Source organism: Anguilla anguilla, chromosome 3 (assembly GCF_013347855.1).
Source record: "Anguilla anguilla isolate fAngAng1 chromosome 3, fAngAng1.pri, whole genome shotgun sequence".
NCBI classification, from domain to species: domain Eukaryota; kingdom Metazoa; phylum Chordata; class Actinopteri; order Anguilliformes; family Anguillidae; genus Anguilla; species Anguilla anguilla.
In genome coordinates, this window is record NC_049203.1 from 38833633 (window position 1) to 38855796 (window position 22164).

Here is a 22164-nt window from a genome sequence, read left to right on the forward strand (position 1 = left end):
GGGGAGAGTGGAAAGAACAAGAGAAATGAAATTGCACCCTTTCAGTATGAAAAGTGCATTAGTCGCAATTGCACCGTCATTTCACTGATGCTACAGCTATTTCATTAGCCTACTCCTGATATTTTTAGAATTTCATCTTTTGAGTTTCCATTATGTCATGAGCACAATTTCATACCACAGCCTCGTATTTCAGATGGGCTGGACTTCAGCACCTCCTCCTGCAACCTTCCACGAGGGACAGGGGAGACGCAGATGCCCTAGACGGGCCCTAATGCCCTGCTCTTTCAGTAATGAGCGCTGCCAGAAATACCCGATGCCAAGATGCCTGTAATTGCCTCAGCCCTCAGCTGCCCCCAGCTTCCTCGTTAAGACCGCAGTGTCACCCCACCTCCCGGAACACAGGGTCACTAGGGGCGGGAGGAGGAGATGGTAAAACAGGGGGCCTCTCTGGGGGGGGGGGTGCTTTGAAGAACGGTGGCCAAATGCTCCAGCATGCAATTAAAATTCCCCAAGGTTCATTTCAGGAATATTTTTCCGCTAATCTTTTTCTGCAGTTGAATTTAACTCCAGTTGCAGTTTCGCTTGAGGAGGGAAGCTACCTGCAGACAGATGGTCTGCCAGTTCATTTAGCGCGCAGATGCTTTCCGTGCGAGGTTCTGCATCCACGTGAACAATACCGAGGCGATGCTAAAGAAAATGAAACGTACACAAAGATGGTGCTTTTCCTCTTCGCCTTCCCACGCCTTGACTTGGGTCAAAAACAGCGGCGCTCGTAGCGAACGGTTCATGACGACGCGGATCGCGGCGGCGCTCGCGCTCGGAGGCGGCCGGGATCAAATCTCAGTTGTGCAATGCCGGCCATCTTTGAGGGCTTCTCCGTGCTAACGATGCCTGCTTCGGCTGTGTAAGGACACTTCACAGCTGAAGGTTAATCGCACTGTAGCTTGGCGCTCCTCAGAGAATCCTATCCTGTATCTTATTCAGCGGTGGTGTGCTTTGAATTTCAAAACAGACCCCCAAGGGCCACCCATTTCTGTTTGCAATTAGGATCTAAGAGCCTGAGTGTCAATACAAAGTTTAAGAAGAGCACTGACTGATGCCCCTAAAGGTTCAGTCACCAAGACACCGTTCGGGTTACCATTTGTGGACAGAGATGGAGCATGATAAGTGAAGAGGGGGACGCCATAAATCTATCTGTGTAACACCATTATTTTACAAACGTCACTGTATTCAGCTGGGCGGAAGCCATCACTCATATATACCTCTGTGGTTCACTGCTGATGTTGGTCATTTCTCAGAGGTAGAGTGATATACCTGCAATTAAGCTGGGATTCAATCAAACCTCAATGCATTCTTGAAATTGATGGAAAATGCTGCCAAACGAAGGAATTCGTTAATTAGACAAGAATTCATTCTGCATGTTTGTCTTGATTAAATTCTACTATGAATTTTCGTGTCGTGTAGTGTCCTGAACAATGGTGGGTAAAATGATTCTTTTTTACAATGGGGAATATTTGGTATATGTATTTGTTACTGTACTAGTATACACCAGGCTTGAGAATGCCACAACGCAACGATAAACAATAAACATCTGTTGTGCCTTGTCTTAGGTAGCTTCAAAAGGAATTTAGAATGTATTAGGGCAGTTAATTATTTTAGCATTAGCAAAGAAGTTGTACTTAATCCTTAGAAGAGGACTGGGAAGCATGTTAATTAGACCTTGATGAGTTTATTGATTACAGAGCACGCCCACATTTTTCCATTGAAACACCCATAGCTACCAAATGCGTCTACTGACTGTGGTAGATTCTGGTTGTTGAGTCACATAGAAAGTAGAGTAGTAAGATAAGCAGTGCAGAGAGAGTAGTGACAGATGACAGGGGCCTTCCTCTGTGACCTGATAGGCTATTGACATAGCAGAGGTGGATGAAGTAGGGCTACGCTGGCTTATTTGTGGCTTAGATGGGCACAAATAGACATGACTGTGCATGTTTTTATGATTGTATATTTATATAAATGTGTGTTTGTGTGTGTGTGTGTGTGCATCTTGATTTAATGTATGTACAGGAGCAGATTTACAAAAGGTTAAGTATTTTGGTTACTGCTACCAGGCATAAGCTTAGATGACAACACACAGCTGGAGCCATGAACAGCTCGTCATCTTATCAAATTTGCTTTGTCGTGCTTTGGGGACAATCCTGACTTGCTCCATTAGAAGGCATTTTAAATGGTATAACATTGAGCTTCTCTTGTCAGAAATGGAATAACTGCTTAATGATGTACTGTTTATCGTCCAAAACCATGGAAATGGCTGAATGCATTATGTAGATATAATTGTACACAAGCTTGCATCCATTAATAACAGGCAAGGGGCATGACAGTTAACGGTCTCCAAGGTGGAAGCTATTTCCGAAGATAGTTTAGAAATGATATAGAGTAGCTTTCATAAAGCTAACAACAGTTCCACAGCAGGGACAGAGCGGTGTCCACAGCATGCTGCTACCCTGCTTATCTGATATTAGTTTCCGTTAGTCGTTATCATTTCTGCTACACGCAGCCGAAAATGAACCACAATGGCGGACTTTTCTTGCATTCCAGTGCCCAATTACATAAGCCAACCAAAAGTACTGTTTCTCCCCAAATTGCTTTAAGTCCCTCCCTGTTTTTTAATTGATAGATAAATGCAGTGTTGTGTTCATTACTCAATTGCTGATGATAGTGGTGATTGCGGTCACGCACATAAACGCAAGGCCAGCTGGGGGAATATGCTATAAAGCAAATGTCATTTTCGTGGCTGTTTAAAAAAAATACTGAGGACTGCAAAATACAGGCATTCACATGCATGAGCTCATTATAGCAGTAGGTAGTGAAGGATATCATTATCGTCATGTGTGACTTTGCCTCACCTGACGCGTTTTTTCAAGTGAGGTTCTGAATGAGAGCAGATATCACTGAATGATCAGCGCATTTGGCTTCATTCTGGAGCATGGGCCATTATCCACCCATCAGAGCTGTGTGGATTTGTCCCACCAGTAGCAGGCTTGTGAGGAGAGGGGGGTCCTTGACCCCGCCCACAGTAAGCGTGTGAACAGAGGGAGGACTGGGGGCTTTGACCCCGCCCACAGTAAGCGTGTGAACAGAGGGAGGACTGGGGACTTTGACCCCGCCCACAGTAAGCGCGTGAACAGAGCTCAACCACAGACTTCACATAATTATGCCGGTCATACTCCCGGTTGAAAGGGAACCAGAACATCCACACGCAGTTTTAACAGGTTTACAGGGCGCCGCGTGCAAGCCTGTCTTGTTTAGATGGTATCCTGCTGCTCTTCAGCCAGAATGAAGGAATCCCTTCAAATTGCCCAGGCCTCATTGTGCCGTTTGTCACGTTGTCATGGGCGCTGACAGCCCTGCTCGCCCGAAACCGGCCCTGTCACACACATCACCTCGCTCACCTGGAGAGGCCTGCCGAGGGGAGAGCAGACGGTGCACAAGGCGCCCCCCCCCCCCCCCCCCCCCAGCTCGCATTCCGGCTTTAAACAGCAGCCGTCTGCAGTGAAGACGTCTCCGCTAGGAAAGGCTCGGTAATCATCAGCTGCAGTGCCCAGCTCATCTCTCTCCCCATTACTGCCGTTTTTTTCTTTATTTGGGTCTGTGCTCCACGAGATGTAGACGTCGTCCAGTACGGAAGGGTCCAACTGATGGGCAGTAATGTTAACAGGAGAAGACTAGGAAGAAGACGGATAACATCACGGGCGGAAGACAAATGCCTTGGCGGGATCTAGCAAAAGAAACCATCATACAACCGCACCACAACTACGGGAAGCAATCAGTGCAACAAGGGAGAAACCAGTTTCCCTGACTACAGTAAAACGGCAACTACGATCTGCTGGTCTAAAAAGATGTGTCTAAAAGAACTCTGCATCTGGGCCCTTGAGCAAGGCTCTTAACCCAAAAAACTGCTCCAGGTGCTTTACCCCTGTTCTCTCTCTCTCTCTGCCCACTTATAACTCCTCTCTGGCATTTCTCTCGGGGCATCCTTGAAAAAAGAAACACATTCTGAATGGACTTCCCCTGGTTAAATAAAGGATTTTTAAAAAATCCATATTGGGTGATCTGTGTAGCAATTACAGCCTGGTTTTCAAGTTATTTGTACAAATCTGGTTTGTCATCTCTGCCGGTTTGTGGTCCCGACAGTACAATGTCCGGTCTGAGTAATTGATTGAAAGAACTTTAGTTCGTAATAAATTTGCATCTCAGCCAGCTTCCCACCTTGTTCACGACTATGCTTCTGGCTGTGCGAGTTGTCCGGTTTTGACAGATTCTTAATCTGACAACCCTACTATGAAGGTTGGCATCAATTAGACATGCAGTATGAAAGTTATGGACCAAAACGCAAATATATGCATTATAGTGCTGCCATCTGGCTGATACTGTACTTTCCTTGAGTAGTGGGGGTCGGTAACTGCCCACCTACCAAATAGGGTTACTCCAGGACACCCACCTTGTTGCTGGATTGTCCTGTTTGTAGATTTGGGACAGGATAGTGCTGCATGTCAGGGGTTTGATACTTACAGATGTCTATGTCTTCATGCCTAGGAATGCAGAGACTCTGCGGAGTCTGACATCTTATAGAGAGCAGAAAATGATTCATTGCTTATGTGTAATTACTACAATAACTACAATGCTGCAGGCTTTCTTGTCTTAACAGTAGTTCAGTGAAGATATCCACCCATCAATCCATTATCTGTACCCCCTTATCCTGGGAAGTGTTGCGGGGGATGCTGGAGCCTATTCCAGCTTGCATTGGGCGAGAGGCAGGAATACACCCTGAACAGGTCGCCAGTCTATCGCAAGGCACACACACCATTGACTCACCATACCCTCACACACTCATACCTATGGGCAATGTAGAGTCACCAATGGGGAGAACATGCAAACTCCACACAGATTCAAACCCAGGCGACAATGCTACCCACTGCACCAGCGTGCCGCAGTGAAGATGTGGTTATTTTAATATACATATCAGCTTCCTCACAAATTACATGGATTTCACAGAATTAAGAGGGTATTTAAAATATATATTGTTTTTACTATTTTTAAAACCAGGATAATAAGTCCACACTATAATAATCATTGTGATGGATCAAGCCCATTATTATTTTGGTCATGTTTATATATTCTACAGAGGTTAGCGGGCAAGAGAAAGTCATTTCATATATACAGCTTTCATTGTTTTATGTGGCAACTATCGTACACTTTTACTGAAGTAGATATAGAAGCTTATGTTCACAATGCCGGTCCGTGGAATTTAATTTCAAGCAGTAAGACCAAGAAGGAAAACTCACAGTAATTGAAATGCTTTTAACGAGAAGCTTGTTAAAGTTGACAAAGTAATGGACTTTCAATAAAAAAATAAACCAGAGTAATTTCACCGAAAGTGAAAGACTGCGTTTATGGTGAAAACTTTGCTATAAAAGTCCTGTGATTGATTCAGAGAGAAAACACAATAGTCCTATCGGATCATGAGATTACAAACAGAGCAAGGTGAAAACCATGGAGTTGCTGCCATTTAAACACACACACCCACCCACGCACGCACACACACACATACACACACACACAAACACACAGAATTATAATTGCAACTCTAATAATTATTTTTCCTATTCATTGAAATTACATACCCGTTTTTACTGCAAATTTACCGCAATTATTTTTTGTAATTGCAGTGGATTTTTCCAGCTGAATGGAAGTACTGAATTTAAAAAAAAGATGAATTAGATATGTATGTATGTATGTATGAATGTATGTATGTGCGTGTATGTTTTTTTCCCATTTTTTTTTACTCAATTATGGAAGAGAGCAGCACAAGCTAGTCGTGGTTGTATAGCAATGAAAGGATCTTATCTCAGATTCTGGGCCTGTAACTTTGACACGGGAGCAGACGGTAAATATGATTAATTACTCTACTTAATTGCACAAGTGTTCCACTTCACTGCCCATTGGCTGTCAGCTGAAATTAATGCCCGAACAGAGTCATTCCTCTCGCAAAATATAAATAGTATAGCTGCATGTTCTTCATGAAAATGTATGATGAAAAGCTTTAATGACACAGCATTGCTGTTTTACAACCACCAAAGATTGAAAGATTTGTTACATTGTACCATTAACAAAAATATTTTCATGTTTTTCTATGGGGCAACAATACATCAACTGAAGGCCCAGAAATGACTTTATGTATCTGAAATTACTATTCTTGTTGGTTTCCACCTTTACAGGGGTTAGATACAGTACACTATTCAGGACAGAAAAAAATATACAAATTATTACAATGCGCCATTTACTTAGTATTTGTGGGGCTTTTATAGATGCTAACGAGACATAAAAATATGGGAGGAGAGAATGGAAATTTATGCATATGACCTGCTACAGCGGAGTTATCATGGCTGGTGGCTAATGTGGCAAAAGGCATCTGCTTCTTAAGGTCTGGGAAAAGCAGGTGTTAAGTTCTTTCCAGCATGCCGGCTGTTGCCATCCTTAGGGGGAGACGCCGTCAACGTGGTACGTTTGCGAAAGGTGATCTCTTTTTTCTAGATGGAGTATCGCTTCTTGGCCTGTCAGGGGAGAATGTGGGGATGACCTACAGGCTACTAAGTCGTGCCATATTCCAGTCACTGGATGAGCTTAATCGGAGATGATCTGGAGCCAACTGCAAAACGAAGCCACGCCATCCCTGCAGCGATAAGACTCCTTTCCACCCCACATTTCCCGGGTTCTGGGTCATTCCAGCTCACAGTCGCGACATTAGCTGGCATTTCGCAGACCGTGTTTTCATATGTGCTGTCGCAGACGCCGAAAGCCATGCCACGTCGATCGTCCCGTTTCGTCACATTTCCGAAAAAATCACGAGGCTCTAGTGGAAACCGAACATCGCTAACTTCCTAAATGTGCTAGCCGTAACTGACTGCACACGCGTTCAACTGATACCACCATCAGCAGCTGAGCATGTGTACAGAAACAGAAAGCACACACATTCTATCCGTGTCCAGGTTGCACGGGACTACCGGAATGTCATGTCAAGTGGCTGTAAATGCACACGACTCCTTTAGGAACAGTCGCCCTTTTGAGAAGACCTAAACAGTTTGTTTTTCTTCAAACTGATTTTATTCTGATGTAACAGTAATTACTATATTAAAGCTATCTAATTGGAGAGAAATGAGATTGATTCAATTTGCTGTGATATGCATTATTTAATAATATCCATGCCAATAAATACATACAAGGATTGCATGTTCTGTGGCAGTTCATTGATGATTCCACGTTGCATGCATAAACCGCTTTTACCCCTCAGGTCAATATTACATTGTTTGAATGTGAAACTCTGGATACAGTGCAACACAGCCATCCATGGCAACACATTAAGCCTGAAACATTTCGTTTCATTAGAAAGCATTATGTATGACCTTTCCTGCAGTAAGTGGTGTGGGTATTAATTTTACATAAAAGAGCATAAAGACCATGCATCAATGACTCTGACATTTTGTATGGAGAAAAATTGACGAGAAAATGTTACAGCATTGTTTTGAGGTTACTGTGCAAGCAATGTCAAGTGTCAGGATGAGTGGAGGTTTTTGTACGATGTGAACCTTGTTTTGTAGGCTTCCAGCTGCAATAAATACATTTGTACGTCATTTATCAAGAGTTTATACCTTAAACTGAGGTTGTTTCTTCCCAAAACTCTTTTGTGATGTTGATGAGGGAACCAGCTTCTTGGATACCAAACTAGCGTGATTCACGTTCTGAAATTCTTGACAAACACAGGCAAAAATATCCTTTGGTATGTGGCCAAACTGTTTCCTTTCTAACTTGTCCTTGAGGTGTGTTTGTTTAACGAATGTGAACAACTCTCTCGCTCATCTGTGTGATCTGTGTTTTGTTTGCAGAGAAAGTGTGAAGACGGAGGCTGTGGATCTGGATAGCCGCCATTAGCGAACGGTACAGTAGATGAGCCAGCTCCCTCCCTCCCTCCGGCCCGTTTTCCTCCCCGTCTAACGCGGCACAGTTCAGCTCCGTCATACGAAAAGTCAGTTTGGTTCTTAACTTACTTTGACTGTGACAAATTTGTTCAAGTGTTAGTTTTCTTTTTCTTTCCAAAATACAGCGCGCCGAGTTTGGCGATCGCCGAAAGGAACTCATCAAATGGAACATTTGCATCCATTTGTACGCCAGATTTAAGTAGAAATACTGAATCGATGCCAATAACTGCTTTTCACTTTGGAACTGGAAGCGGTTACTGTATAAATCAGTGCGGTTGCCTGTGCATGTGGATGTTTGCCTTTAGCCTGAAACAAGTCTGTGTGGAGGGCCTGACAGGAGTGTATAAGGGATGAAGCTTTCAGTACACATAGCGTACCATAAAGGACATAACACACATACCAGGCATAACGTTTCTGTATATAGAACTGGCTTGAGATAATGCTTGGGCTGTGCATAACCTCTTTTAGGGGTTCCCAAACTTTTTTTAAGGGTCACCCTACACAAGTACTTGTGGATACATCTATTTCATCTTGTCATTGGTTATATTGTTATGCATCTATATAAGACATGTAGCTGTGTAGTATAATATAAATATTTAACAGTTGTAATGCAGGGCTGGGGAAGGCCACTGCATCGCATGGTGAACAGACAGAAACAATGCAAAAAGGTTAATTGGCCGATTGCCTTTTTATTACAGCAGAACAAAACAAACAAAAATACTCTTATCAAATAATGAGCAGGAAACCAAAAATGAAAAATGTCACAATCCAAACAAAGTAGAAAAGCACCAAAAGAAAACCCCAAGCTCCATCACTCTGCAGTTCTCAAGGGAGAAGGTCCTCTTTTTTAAGCCTGGGAGCAAGGCCATTTTATACAGCCCACTGATTAGGCAATGGGTAGCAGCTGGGCTAACTTTAATGAGCTCCAGCTGCTATCTTGCCTGTGTGTAGGGCCGACACTGTCCACCAGGGGCAGCGTCCCACTCCCTTCCTGGCACCACTCAATTTATGCAACCCAGTATCAGTAAACCGGTCTATATTTGTTTTATTTGAACATAACAAATTTCCATTCATCCATCCCTTATCTATACCCGCTTAACCTGGTCAGGTTCGCAGGGGGGTAATGGACAGGCCGCCAATTGGGCGAGAGGCAGGAATACACTCTGGACAGGCCACCAATTTATCGCCGGGTACACACACCGCTTACACACACACTCATACCAATGGGCAATTTAGAGTCTCCAATTAGCCTAACCTAATTCCAGAGAAAACTGGAGTACCTGGAGGAATCCCAAACGCCCAGGCCGGGATTCAAACCCAGGACCTTCTTACTGTGAAGGTCATCGTGCCAATTTGATTTACAAAATCAAAATCAAATAACATATATATAATAATAAATCTTTATCTGCCTTTTTTCCCGATTATGCTGAGGACCACCTGGCACTGTAAGAAACCTTTATCATTAGCAACGAGATGTGTGCAAAAAGTTTTTTAACCCCTGATTTAGTGCCATTTTAAAATCCAATCCACTGCCCACTCAGTGGGCTGTGTCTGACTGTTTATACAGCCTTGACCTTTGAATTTTTTTTTATATTGCCAGCTTTTCCTCAAGGTTTCCTACAGCAGAGCGCCATTACTCACTTTTGCTTTGTAATTTGTTGAATGACCACAAGGCACAGACCGCAACTTTCCTGCTTACACGATTATAGTTTAGCCGCTTGAAGATTACTGCATTTGTGCATGATTAGTTTCTCCTGTATAGATGCTAATGAGCTTGACGGTTCCTGTTTTGTAACGCTGAGGTTTACGCCCTGTCATTTTGTAACAGTATATGTATATACAGTACCAGTATATAGTGTATATATACACACAGAAACTTACTGTATTTTCAGACACAGGAGACACAGGTATCTGTTTGCAGGAGTTAATTAGTTAGAAAATAAATAATTAAGAATGAATGCACCTGTTATCGATGCTGATGTTATTCATAGCGTTTTCCATGTTATTGACTTTCACAGGAACATTAAATTAAGGGTGTCCATGTGCTATTTTTCTCAAGTGTTGTTCTTTCATATCAAGCAGATGTTGAATTATGACAGTCACTTTGATGGGCGTTTTACGTGCGCTGTCATAAAGCGCTCATTGCCACAGCATGCCAGCACACCAAATGTGTATGCTATACAGAGATGTATGTTGACATGGAGAAATAGTTTGTTTGATGGGACACGGCCAATTGAGTTGCTGCGTTAGACTTTTCAGCAGTGGTCTGCATGTATATATCAGGCTGTTTCACCTCAAACAAACAAGTCCAGGTTGTTGAGATGTCTTTTTGACACATGAATGTTCCGAAGCAATGTGTAATTATGAGGCAAATAGCACTCTATAATTTCCTGTGGGTTAAGTGTGGCAGCAGGGTTTTAAGACGGCAGTTTCTTTTTATCTTTAACCCATAAATTTGAGCATTTTTGTGCTGTTTTTAATGCATCCCACATTTGATTTTTTTTTTTTAATTTAGAATACTTTGTTTATTTATTTATTTTTGTCCAGAAGTTGGCCTTATCAATTGTGATGTGACACAGCTTCATGTGTTCCATAGTCCATTCACATATCTTGATATTTACTGAAACAATTACTTTTAAATGTAAAGAGTAGAACTGCAGTGCCCTTCCTAATATTTGAACCTGCGACCTCTAATGTGCAAGGCCAGTTCCTTTATATGTACCCTGCCACTGTGATCACCTAATCAAAATGTGTCAAATGAGCATCGTCTCTTTCAGTCACTCTCAGCCCTGCCAGACTCATGATGGTGGAACAGTGATTGTGCCCGGTTTAAATGGTGGCGCTTTCATGGTTGCGCTGAGATTCATAAATTCTGGAATTCTTTCGGAAGCATCAAATTGGAAAGCTGGAGTGCTGGCTACGGTCATGAGAAGTACCATGTAATCGCAGAATTGGACAGGAAACGGGGTTAAATCCCCCTAAGTAGTCCTTGGGGTGTTATATGCTTGGGAGAGAAATCATCTGTTTTTAGCAGTTTTTGCAATTTTGGAGACAGACCAGCCATTTGTAAACTAAAATGGGAATGCACACCTAGTTATAGGTTATATCCTTTTCACCCACATCTTTTGCTATTAAATTAATATAGCAAGAAATCACGTGGATATTTATGAAGGTAAAAACAAAGTTAATAATTAAATAAAATCCTGTTGTATTTTTAGATTTAAAAAACAACGTTTCATTTCCATGGAGGATGCTGTTTGAACCATGTACCTATAAAAAAATGTCTCTCAAATAATATTCATCAGTTAAATGTGTTACAATGCAATTCACATGTGCCAAGAAATTCCAAAAGATATAAGTCTAGTTGTCCTACAATCAGTGTTGAATGTTTTCTGCTTGACTGTGAAATAGTGTTTCTGGTAATTCTCAAATGTTTATAAATGTAAATCAATGCCTTGGAAGACGTGTCACTTGTTGGAATGTAGCAGTGGAATTCTAATGAATAACTTTGTCCTTTAGGAATAAATATGTAAATATAATCAATCCCTCTAGGAATAAATATGTAAATATAATCAATCCTGCCCACAGAGGATTAAAGGTCATTACACTGAGACATTGGCTGAGATGAGGCAGTTGTTTCAGATGCTAGACCAAAATGTCATTTTTAATCATAATTGGTATTTTAAATGCTATTTAGTGAAGCCAAGTCATATTTTTATTCATATTTTACATCCTAGATCTCTGTCATACATTCCATTTTTGTGCACATTTCCTTGCTAATGAAAAATCATGTACAATGTCTCTTTGAAGAGAAGCCGCATAAATAATTTTGAGCTTTGTGCAGTCACTGAAGACACAAGACAAAGGAGCCAATATGTACGGCTGGATTATAAATAACATGAAAAAGAACTGACTGAAAGTGGGAAAAAAATATCATTCGTTTTTAAATGCGATGTACGCTTATGTTTATTCTCTTCTCGTGTTAGGCATACTGCCTTGGGTGATCGATTGCAAATAGAATTGCTTTTCAGTTAATTTCAAATGACCAGCCAGTTCATTTGATGGTTTCTGATGAAGGCTATATCAGTGATACATTACTGTAGCTGACAGATAGTAACTCTTCTCGCGCGCCTATGTACTGTCAGCTAATGCTATTGAGTGTGAGCTCAAGCCTCATGAAGTTCCTTTGTAAAGGTGCTTCTCCACTACCATCGGGAAACCTCCACTAATGGATCCATCAGAGCTGGCAAATTAATTACCCCTTTACCACTGGGTCCTCCACATTTTAATTAATCAGTCAATATCCCAGATCAATTAGACCTGAATTATGGAAGGTAATTAAGGAGATACATCCCAAACACAAGCATTTGTGTAAAATCCATGCTTTTAAAGGGGAGAGAATTATACCAGCATGCCCAGCAGTACTATACTATCCTGATACACTGTACTTTGTTCCAGGGATTTTGCACGTTTATTCTGTGTTCTGAGGAAATGTGCAATAGGCTTTTGTTTGACATATAAACATCTTTCAGTACATCTTTCAATCATTTCTTACATAGCCACTGTGCAGAAATTACAGTATATTATGAGTAGTCCTATATAAGGTGCAGATGCCAGCACTTTATTATTGTAGCAGCTGGATTGCATCATAAATAATGCAGAATATGCAGGGTCTCCCAGGAGCTGTGTCCCTGGAGTGCACTTAATTTGGTGCACTGGCAGTCTTTCCTCCAACCAGTGACTGTGCAAACTGCAACTCTCCCTACGGAGCGTCTTGCAAAAGGTCATTGCAAATATATGCTCTGAGATTAGATCATCTTTTAGAGTACAATTAATAAAATATTGTCTAATGTTCAAAATAATGCAATATAAATCTGTCTCATCTTCCTCTTACAAACAGATAATTGTATGCTTGTGTTCATATTTCAGTAAGATCCATTTATTGAAATATAAACATAGAATAATAATAGAATGTTTAGAACGGGCTAGTTCTCCCATAGAGGCTTGTAAGATTTCATATTACTTCAAATTGTTCAAAAAAGTGTTCATGTCTTTTTTGGCGAGGCTCAATTCTACACATCCTCTGGCTGTTCTAGTAGGCCAGTTGTCTTGGCTTTAGACCGAGGGCAACTCTGTTCTGGGGGATGAGAGAGAAGCATGCAGCTGCTTCAGTAGATTAATCAATAACAGGACTGGAAGAAAAACCGCCTAAATGTACAATAATGTATCAGGTAAAAAAAAAAAAGGAAATGGCATCGCATGATTGGTTTAAATAGATTTGTACTATGAATTGAAATGGCCAACTGTAATCAAGGATACAAGTCCAGCTTTCCAAATCATAACTCTTAATGTAATGTGCATGTGGTGGTTTGTGCTTTAATCAGTGGCCATAAAAGCCTGGATAGAATGAGGCAGCCTCCATGAGGTTAATCTGGGGTCAGTCCCATAGCAAATGTTAATGGGCTTCAGGAAAGCAATAAATAGCCCAAAGTGTTGGGATAGCTGATGGGAAAATAGTGTTTATTGGGAATCGCGCTTGGTCTTGCCAAGCGCCATGTGCGTAGCACGGTGGTCCAGCTTTATAGTGCCTCTTTATTGGTATGGTTTTGGTACCATTTGGCACGCAGTCTGCCCGGAAACAATACGTTTGGCTCTGCCGAGAAATTAATTCAATTATTTTGGGAATTTTTTTTTTGCCAAGTGGTTTTCACTCTGTCAATCCAGTGGTGTGTGAGACGATGTGTGAGGAAAAGCTAATAAATTACACAAAATAGTTTTCTGAGGGCTCTGTTATTTATTCACAGATTTTCCACATTGCTGAGGGAAAAATTAAGGGTCTGCTTCATGAAATCAGAAATAGGACACAAGTGCAAGGGTCTTAATACAGAAATGTTCCTCATTAGCTGTCAGCTTAATTTACTGTCATGCCCTTTGTCTACAAAGCTCAGCATAAACTGGTAATAGCTCTCAAGATGTTGCAGTGCCCACTCACTTTACTAATCTTTTGAATGATCTGGCCTCGTAATATCTCAGATAGTAATAAATAAAATTGATTTCACATTTACCCTTTTTGCTTGCAGTGTTCCACTAAGTACATGCCGTAAATTGCTAATAACGGTCTCTATATGAAAAATTCCAGAGGTCTGCATTTCTGTTGTTACAACGTTATCTCTGAAAGAGCTTATGCAAGCTTGTGGTCGAAAGCAAGCATTCTTTCTCTCTCCCTCTGTCGCGCTGAGCCCAGAAAGCCACCCCTAATGACACCCCTTCCAACCTGTTCTGGCTGGGATGAAGATGAGGATGAAGATGAAACACTCTTTGCCATTTTGTCTGTACTGACGCATCTCTCGGTCTGATACTCAGAACAGCGTGAGCTGTGTCCCAGGCACACGTATGTACACATGCACACGCACACTCAACACGCGGCCTCCTACAAAACAGGGCTTCACAGTGCTGCGCTGAAGGGGAGCGTCCCCAGTGAGCTGTAGATTAAATTTAAACTTGCTCTTCACCCTGCCGGGCTCTAGCTGTCAATGTGACCTCCCACTCTCCTCGGTCCCTGGGGCGAACCCTCGTCACATGACGCGAGGGCAAAAGCAGGCCCTTATGCTCGCGTCCCCAGTGCTGCTCAGCCACCGCCGATGGCCTGGCCATCTGTTCCTGTGTGGAGTAGCTATCAAACTAAGGATAAGACCTCTCTTAATCAATTCCGCTCACTTCTTTTGACCTTGCAGTCCAGATATGCCCACAAAGCAATATAACTCCAAGAAGTTGATGTAGGTATGGAATTTTCTTTAAAACTCACACCGTCATGTTTTGGGATTAACTGTGAAATAATGCTTATTTTCTTTATATTGAGTTTCACAGCGTTTTAAACATCAAAATATAAACTATTGGCAAAGATACCTATTTTAATTAAATATTGCATTTTGTATTATTTGACCCAAACACAAAGTGAAGACTTAAAAGCCGGATTTTTTTCCATGCTTTGCTCCTGTGTTTACAGTCAGAAACATCACCTCTTCAATTCTCAACCCCGCCTATGCCACCAAGATGACGAAGCTCATGCACCAGCAAAATAACTAGACATATAGCTCTGGCTAGTTATGTCAGTCACTTTATAACATTGTATTGCAGCTGTAGCTGCATTTATACCAGTCAGTCAGTTGCAAAATGCTTAACCTACATATCCAATTGCAAGGTTTAGCTTAGTGGTGATGGAACCACAGGACAGCATGGACCTATGCTATCTGAAATTAAACTTATATGAGAGAGTAGAATTTTCTAACTGGGCTCACCCCAGTTGTACCTAGCTAATCATAGTTAGCTCGCCCACATGAGGCAAGAGAAGTGGACTGGATTCTTACTCTTCAGCCTTAATTTGTTACTTTGTAAGATATTGGACCCACAGCAAATTCTCTGGTCATCATGGCCAGCTAGCTAACGTTCCCAAACATAACTGAATTTGGTTTGCTAATAATGGCAGGTACCTGGTGTTACCGAATACTGACCAGCCACTTGGCTAACGTTAGGTTAGCCACCAACATGACCCTATCTCTCCAGCACTTACCCAGCTGAAAACACACCACTGTAGCCTATCCATACACGTGTCCTCTTCTTGTTATCCTTCTTCTTCAATTGGTCACATGCTTTTCAGATACAGCCCACAAAGAAAAAAGGGTCACAACCAGAAATGTCCCAAAAACTTTTTAGGATCACAAATACAGGCAAAAAAGCAAGGACTGGTCAGAATTGCCCATAGACACAGATTGCCAGTGCATCACAGTTATGACTGAGCATGGTTGGTTTATAATATTTTCAAGGTGAAAATCCAGAATAGTATTCCTTTAAGGGCTAATCTCCCCACCCACTGTCTGTGGTGGGATGGAAAAGGCAAGCAGGCTGAATGGGCAGCTAAAATAGCTGACACCTGGAACACATTTCAAAATTGCAGTGCTTTCACCAGATTTTTAATAGCTCCAAATGGAAGAGTACCTGGCACAATATTGTACATTTAGGTGGTTTTTATTCCAATCCTGTGTTATTTGCTAAATTTCTGATGTGTATTTTTCTCTGAGCATGGAGATTCCCTCAATTTAAAGCCAATACAGCTGTTAGCTCTATTTCTAGTCATAAAATATAAAGTGTATGTGGCCTATGTAGCATGTAGCTTGCTATATGTTTACAAAGTAATGCATGTGGGTAGTTGGTTGGATACATTTTGTTCTCCATTTTTGTGGGTGACATTAACAAATTGGTGTAGCTGGTAAACCTGGCCACCAGCTGAAAGGGGGTGTGTGCATCTTCTGACATAGAGGTCTCCTGAGAGCGATCTCCAGTCAACGCACAAAGAATGCTCTGACCTTGGAGCCGCTGGTTCCCCTCTCCCACCTTACCTCTTGGGCTCTGTTAAGGAGGTCCCATGGATCCCGGCCGCTCATCCTTCATATCATTATTACATCACAAGGCTCCGAGTCCCAGCGACTCATCCTTCATTCCATTATGACATCACATTGTCCTTTGTGACCGCCGTTGTGAATAATTATGTATAATAAAATAGAGACGATGCTTGCAGTATGGGCTTGATTTATTTGCGTGATTTTTTCCCCCCAACCAACTTCTGCCATAGCCACGCCCCTTAGCTGTCGACAACAGTTCTAAGCCGCTGCAAAGCCGTTTCATTGGAAAACATTCATTTATAGAGATGAGAGCATTGATTGGACAGTTTGTCAACAGCAGGAAAACACTAACTAGGCTGTCAAACTCAATATTTCCTCAACAAGGTGAGGAAATTGGAAAATGTGAATAGCTAATTAGCTCCTCATAAACAAGACAGTGTAATATTAATCTTCCACGGTTACGATACTGTTTTTACAAATACGGACAAATCACTTGTGACGATCATTAGGTCTCTCAGTATCCACCGCTGAATTATATTCTACTCTATATATGAGTCTTCTAACTATGAGAATGCTATTCTATATATGATTCTCAACGATAAGAAAGATAATAAAAAATTTGAAAGGCTGCAAGGTTACAAAGCAAGTTGGTCACGTATATAAAGCATTTATTTTCAATACAACACTAAAATACAATTTTTAAATCTCCCTGCAAACCAGTTATTGATTTCAAAATGACGCCATGTTCCAACTAAACTTTCACCATCGTTTCACTCAACTAAACAAGCACTATTTCAAAGCAATACTGCACATATTTCCCTTGCTTTCAATTCTGAGATAAATATACAGAATTACACGTTGGAATTGTTACTAACATAATATCTATTGTCTTAGTTTGGGGCTAGTGTAGGACTATACATACAGTGAGCTCCATAAAGGCTTTTTTTCTTGATTTGGGTCTTACTCCTCAATTTTTGATTTGTGATCAAATAATAAATGTGATTAAAGTGCAGATTCACAGCTTTTATTAAAGAGTGCCTGTCTGTATGTACTGCCCTCCATTTTGCCGTATACTAGTCGTTCAAATTTAGTAGAAATGTTTTATGGGGGTTTGAGTTATAATAGTCTTGAAAGCCCCTGCCATCCGTATATGCCAACGTGTTAGTATGCTTTGCTTAACATGACAAAAGAAGACAGAAGATGCTACCTCAAAAAAACAAAGATGCTCACACACTCGCTAACTGCAAATAGTTGTATTGTGGAGATAGTTGTAGCAACAGCAACTAAAGTAAAAAAAAATAATAATAATCATCCAATCCAATCATTGATCGTTCTGTATGAAAATCCGTTATCCAATTAAATCGATTCACGGTGCCCTGTAACCTCATCATAGCTGTCAGGTGTGGTTTTGGCACAACTGCATTGTGCTTCATAAGCACACAGTATATTTACGTTTTATTAAGTGTGTCTTAGTAGTGCCGGAATGGTTTCAGTTCAGTTCAGCTTGCTGGTCTTTTTTTGTCTTAAAGCACAAAAGGCAACATCGTTCTGACACTATAATGCGGCAATTAACAAAAACGGGCAAAGGATTGAACAATATACCGATTAAAAAATGTGCAGTTTATTTTTAGGCATCTTGAATTTGAATGCAGTTATTTTTTGCCTTGGCACAGAAACTGTAAAATCACTATGGGCAACGCTCCCAGATCCAGTGTCACTGCCTTAAGGCAGCTGGGGAAATTGCCTTAAGGTCTGAAAAGAGAACAAGAAATTGTGACAGAAGTTTCATAGAGGTGACAGGGAGGCTGTGCTGGAAGGGCCTTTATTTGCTTCACAGCAGCATTGCTGCAAATAAATACAGTATGAAACAACTAGAGTAAGGATGCAGGCGGAAGGAGAGAGAGATTTACTCACCAGACGGGACATCAGTTCACAAGATACAGTTCAGGGCTGTTTGTGTCTGTCAGACATGCTGTGCCTACCGCTTAGGCTGGCCTTGCTCTGTGATGTCACAATGCATCCACCATGCCTCTGTAGGGTAAAAAGGTGCCCTACCAACCCCTGCAATAGGGGATGCTCCTTACGTGAACCGCGAGATCAACGTAGAGTGCCAACAGCGTTGTTTCTGAACGCTTGCTGCGGGATATGCCCGTGTGCACGCGTGTGTGCGCGTCCGTGTGCGTGCGTGTTTGCGCGTGCGCGTGTTTTAATGCCTTCGCTCCCCGCGGGTGCAGCTCTGGGGCTGTAGCTGTTGACCCTTTCCGCGGGACCCGCGATCGTCTTAATTGGAGGGCCGCGGCCAGGGGCCGTGGGGAGTTCGGCGACGCCTCCGCATGCCGGGCCCTGGCTTGGCGTCATCGTTGCCATTGCGTAAGCGCCGTCGTGTCCGGCGCTCTCAGAAAATGTCTCCCTCCGCTCTGGCTCGCCAGCCTCTGCCAAAATTGTGCTAGCGTGCAGGTGGCCCGGGTGCACACTTTGCCTTCGATGGCGTGAGTCAGCCCTGAGTCATTCCCATACACGCGGCCCCGAGGTGCCAGTGTGTCAGAGCTTTCCTGTTTGCTACTCCAAAATAATTGCCGTAATTTGCCTCATTACTGATAAACCCCGCAAACCCCCCCTGCTGAGTATAAATAACTTACTCGGGAGTGAATTTTGACTTTTAATTTCACGTGTGAATTATAGCAGCTAAAAAAGCGCATGAAACAATTATCACTAAAGTCTCCTGTTGCCCTGGAGATGCAGGAGATGGTACACAGCTGTAACTCCCACTTTTTCCCTCGTTCCCACAAGTTACGTATAATTCAAATATAATTCCTACATTTCGAGAGCACAACTGAAGAAACAAAGCAACTAAAGTCCTTTGTTGACCTATGGTAATTACAATTTACTGTAGTCTTCCCAACAAACAATATATAGGTCCAAGAAGTTATTTGTTTTTATTTAGAAGTATTTAAATGACCCTTTTCCAAGCCAGTATACATATGTGGATTTTGATTTTTTAATATCTCTCTCTATCTCTGTACTCTACGATCCTTTATCTGGAATACAAACGTGTCACAGCTTAGAAATGATCTGTTCCTCTGTGCCACACTATCATACTTTTCATGTCTGTTCTTACAGATGAAACGCTTCTATTATGAAATCCTCATGTTTTAATTATGAGCTGCTGTTAAAATCACTGTTTTGCTTTCCTGGAAGATGCTGATTCATTTGACGAGCGGTTTACACTCTGCTACCCAGACGAGCTCGAGGTTAGCGGCCTCCGCGGGGTAACTGAACCAGCCGAGCTGGGAAATGAAAGCAGTTCGTTTCAGCGTGCCACAGATGCTCCATTGTCTTTTATGGCTTGTTTTAGTATGAGAATCTGCCAAAAAGGAAACACGTTTTTCTGAAGGATACTTACTGTAAATACGGATACAAACGTGAATATTTGAAGGCTGTTATTGGTACAGGATTGCAGAGGATGTAAATAGTGAATGAAATGCATATGTTACCCAGTTTGAGCGAGTCTAACAAATAGAGGGCCTAACTCATAATGTTTGCTATTGTGAGTTCCAAATAGTAGTACTCGCTACCCACGGCAGCCATATGCCATGCCAGAATGTGAACAACGGGTAATATCAGAGGTTTTTAATAGTTGTCCCATCCAAAGAATTGAGAGTTTTTTTTAAGGAAGTCCCACATCGACACCAAATAGGTCTTAGGTCATCACCTGGGTCAAATAGGTTTTAGGTCTGACCCGGGTCAAATATTTATTTGGAAATACTTGGAACCTCTGCAGCCTTTTATTGACCAATTTTGTTTTGTATATGAGTGAAGCTAAAAGAAAAAAATGATATCAAATAAATTGTCAATAACCTTCATGGATTTTACAGGTGTCAGAAGGGTCAAAGGCCGTTTGTCAATTGTTTGAGCCCAGCTCTGACGTTTACAGGGTTGAAGTCCTCAATTAAATCCACAGAAGAGTTCAGCTCAACTCCTGAATGATCACTGATACATTGTTTCACTTTCTCCTTTCATTCCCCTACTGACATCTTTCGGTTATTATTGTATTAAATGTGGCTGCTCTGTGATTGCAGGTAATCACACGTTTTTACATGTTCAGCAGTAAATATAATCACACCGGTGCATTTGAGGAATTTCATTACAAAACCTGATAAATGCCAATTTTTCTCATTAGCATATTTTTGACCGTAATGTTCTCAGTGGAAAGCTTTTTATGAGCATAATGTTTATGTCCTCTCGATGAATTAGATTGTTTTTATTGCGTTCTAAATGTTTTTTTGGCAAAAATCAGTATCCATTAGACGAATGTTTTAACAAAATTCACCGTGTCCATAGTTCAGCTGAAATGGAGTGTTCAAGCTGCTGACTGTAGTTAAACATAATACGGCAGCTGTAAGATAACTAGCTAGCTAATGTCAACCTTTAATCCACAGAAATGATTTTGCAACAGATGGAAGATTGTAATTAACACTGTATGCATCCCTTAAGTTGTATGATGGCATTATTTTCAATGAAGATATGAAGATCCAGGCTAATGACATAGTTGGCTACCTCAGTAGCTAGCTAAGTAACACTTTGGATTTTCAAACTTAATTTGTTGTCCTTATAAGGAAAACTGAGATGTCTTAAATAGGATTATTGGAGCCTGTTGTATTGCTGACTGTATACAAACAGTAGACAGGTATTACAAACAAGTAATAAATGAAAGCAAATTACTGTAGGTTGAAGGATGAGATTAGGCAGCAGGCTTCTGTTACTCAGGCGGTTGGTGTCTCCGCACACCTTCAGCTAATGTAATCAGGTGAAACTGAGAGGTCTCACTTTCCCCAAAGTGTAATCCAGAACTGGGCTGTGCTCCAAAATGTGAGTGTACTTCACTTTGCTCTTAATTCTTATCCCCTGTATGTTTAACTGGGATAGAGATCTTTTTTTATTATCACATTATTGGGGGAGGGCAAATAAAATAGTTATATTTCCCTTAAAAAAAATTTAAAAAAACATTAAAAATGTATAACTTCTTGCTGTAAAATAGGAGCTAGATTTTGGGCTGTTGAGATTTTGGACATAACTGTGCATGTTTTTGTGTTATAAAAATTATAGATTTTCACTCTGTAGCTTAAAAACACATATATAAAATTGTCAGAATGGATGATGGTTTATATTTTGGATTTGAGCACTTCAACTGTAATTACACACAATTTACAGTTGCATTCGGCATGCCGCTGGGTTGACCACAAGCTATCTCTTTCATCCAGCTCTGCATCAGTTCCTTTCACCATGTAATACTGGACTGTTTATGCAGTGATTCATCCACTTCCTGGTGCTACAGTGGCGCAATTTGAATAGATATACTTGATCCGAAGAAAGCGGGATAAATAGTAACACTTTGGTGTGGGTGTTAAAAACTGAATTGCCGTTGTGCTTGTCGCAAGCATGCCAGCTATAATGACCTGCTTTTAACTGGAAATGTTCAGAGGAAATCAGCTGGTATGAGCTTGCAGACAATAGGTACGATGCAGCATGAACCACTTATTAAAGCCTTATGCATACTACACAAGACCCACATCTAGTAGAGTTTTTTGCTGTTTTCTCTGTGTATTAAAAAAAAAAAAGAAAAAAAAAACTCTGCAGTTACAGTAGCCGAGTGCTTGCTGGTGAAAATGAGAAGCACAAGGTGACCACTTGTGCGTACTGTAACTATAAATATGGTGATATTTAATGTA

The 22164-nt window shown here is 41.4% G+C and overlaps 1 protein-coding gene across 3 annotated transcripts in view; it reads left to right on the forward strand.

The window, feature by feature from the left end:
- b3galt1b (UDP-Gal:betaGlcNAc beta 1,3-galactosyltransferase, polypeptide 1b) overlaps positions 1-22164 on the forward strand; it is a 126947-nt gene that overhangs the window by 62927 nt on the left and 41856 nt on the right. For 2 of the 3 annotated variants that reach the window (XM_035407916.1, XM_035407918.1), the window contains one exon: positions 7944-7995. The gene's annotated coding sequence lies outside the window, so the exon portion shown is untranslated. Of the gene's footprint in view, positions 1-7943; positions 8084-22164 lie in introns of all 3 variants that reach the window. The other variant, XM_035407917.1, reaches the window with a different exon arrangement.